Raw genomic sequence first — 2,774 nt, forward strand, 5'->3', positions numbered from 1 at the left:
AGTCACCCTTGAGTTGTCCTATTCTGATTTGCTCAGAGCTGTGTTCTAGGACTTTCCCATTGTGTAATACCCTTACTTGTAACTTCTAGAACATTCATGAAGCTACCGGTTCTTCTCTTTCAACAACATGACTAAGCTTAAAAACAGATTGCATTGTAAAATCATAAAGGTTACATTTTAAAATCATAAAGTTTATAATATCACTTGATCATCTACTTGTTTATTGATTTATTATAAACACATTTTTCTCATTCATCTGAAACTGGTAATTTTTATTAAAAAGAAAAACATTTTCTGCTTCTGCTGTTCTCTCCTTGCGTGTGTGTGCCTCTCAGTCAGGCCTGTGTGTGTGCATCTTAGTTAGCCTGTGTTGTTGTGTGTCATATACATTCGTGCTTATGGGGTGTGTGAGTGTTCGTGTTGCTCTACACATGGTTTTGATTATTCAAGGCTTCGAGGCCTACAAACAGGGCATGAAACTAGCAGAATAACACAGAATAACATGTCTTGACTTGCCCGTTCCCAAGAGCAGGCTGAACTCCACACATCTTTGACTATATATATATATATATATATTGTAGATGAACAGATGCTGGGATATATTCATCATTTAACGCGGGTTCCTCATTTTTCTGGACTGAATAAAACGTGCATTGAATTTAAGGAAATGCAAAGTGAGACGTCATTTATATTTGACCCATCAAAATGAATGCGGTCATTTATTTACAGAATCAAATTTAACATCAAACATTTACATTAATTTGGCAAATTATGAAAATAACAATATAAGCAATCAATCAGGAAAAATCATACGGCCATGATTTTTCCGTTGCTGCACCACAGACATTTATAAAACTGTACAACTATGATCTTTTGCCCACATGAATGTGGGTGAGCATTTTACACAGACATTTCTAAATATCTGGGAGAATTCCTACTTGATAGAAAGTTAAAGATGAAAAGAAGTTTAGAGGGAGTTAAGATGGTATGTGAGGGAAATTAAGTGTTCACCAGAATCGACACTCTCCGGCTTTCTTCAGCTTTTCCTTACAGTACACTTAGGTGATGAAATCGGCTCCTTTACCTGGAGATGTCTCAGGTGAGATTCCGTTTAACGCACCCTTTCAGCGTCTCAGTAGGATGCTGTTACTCGTCCGAAGTAATGGCGAGGCTCTGTTCGACACATATTCACCTCAGTGGAGAATGTTATAATCCCATGGAACTCGGGAGAGCTTTGTTGTCATGTCAGGAACTCCAACAGCACTCCATCAGAACTCAGCAGAACTTGAGTAGACTCTCACCGAACTCTACGCTCTCAGAACTCTTAGAACTCCGACAACTCTCCAACCCCGTAACTCTGTAACTCTGTGAGTCTGTGTAGACCAGGAAGTACTGACATTTTAAAGACTCTTTCCCGGTTCACTTTTTGGGATTTTTCATTGGTCAGAAACGACCAGACGGGGTGGGTTTTGTGACGTAAGAGGTTAGAGACAGCGAGAATTGTTATGGGACAGCTCAGAAATGTTCTCACAGACCGAGAGGGTTTTGTTGTGGCGTGTTTAAGAAACAGGTGCAAAACATCTCTATTTACGTCTGAGAGGATTCTAAAACATGACAGTTTTAACATAACAACTTGTTTTTCGTTTGACTGTAACCTTGTAAACGCACACACTTGCTCATTCAAAAGCAGAAATCAGAAAAATGCATAATTACTCTGCAACAGCTTTTAACATGAGTTCTAACTTTTGCATGAGAATAAAAACCATTACTCAGTTAATAAAATTGATTAGTTCACTGCAACATCTAAAATGGTTTGAACTAAGACACTTTGATTATCAACATTTGTAAGATAGTAATGATAATAAAAAGAGAGTGTTCTTTTCACTTGAATCTTCAAGAAAGAAAGTCTCAGGATGGGTGAACCTGTATTTATGTATTCAAATACATGAAATGACAGTTCCTGTCCCACAAGGTTCTAAAGGTCAAGAGTTTTGACCTTAGACTTAGTTTCGACGTAGGCCTAGTCCACTACAGTCCCCCCCTTTGGAAATCATCACCTGTCCATGGAGATGAATTCCAACTATGGACTTACGTCGTCGATTGTCCTTGAAGCTCGATGTAATCCAGCAAAGAAACAAGAGTCAAGAGTAATCCAGCAAGGAAAACAAAAGTCAAAAGTAATCCAGCAAGGAAAACAAAAGTCAAGGTAATTCCACAATGTTCTTGGTAATTCCATTGTGTTAATTATAATCCCATATCGTCTCGATAATTCCATTGTAGCAATGCTTTAACCCCTTGGAAACAGAGTCTGTAATCCATTGGAAAAAGTCATATAATCCACAACGGTAAATCCACAACGATTGGAAGTGTTGATTAATCAGCATACAGAGGGGTACCCTTGGATTGAACTGAAGAAGCGGCCACCGGATGAAGAGTGGAGACCAACGTCAGGATTGCAGGTCGCCTCCAGCGAAGGTTGTCTCCAGCGACGTCCAGCCTGTGCCGTTCTGGTTCAATGTGTCATGCAATTATGTGGTTTAAGGTGGGCTTATGAAGGGGATTTTACATAAGGCCTTAAACTATATGCACCTGGTGTGTAAGCTATTATGGTTGGGAACAGCTACAACTACCAGTTAAGGGGTGGAGCATGCTGAAAGGGGTAACTACAGGGGTTTAAGCCTATAGAAAAGGGTTCCAAACTATTTTTTCAATTCTAACTTGGCTTAAGTTAGCTTTACATGGCAAAATATAGTTTGGTTCAAATGTCTGTTGTC

The sequence above is a fragment of the Nematolebias whitei genome, chromosome 10, assembly GCF_014905685.2.
Source record: "Nematolebias whitei isolate Nwh7 chromosome 10, NemWhi1, whole genome shotgun sequence".
NCBI classification, from domain to species: Eukaryota; Metazoa; Chordata; class Actinopteri; order Cyprinodontiformes; family Rivulidae; genus Nematolebias; species Nematolebias whitei.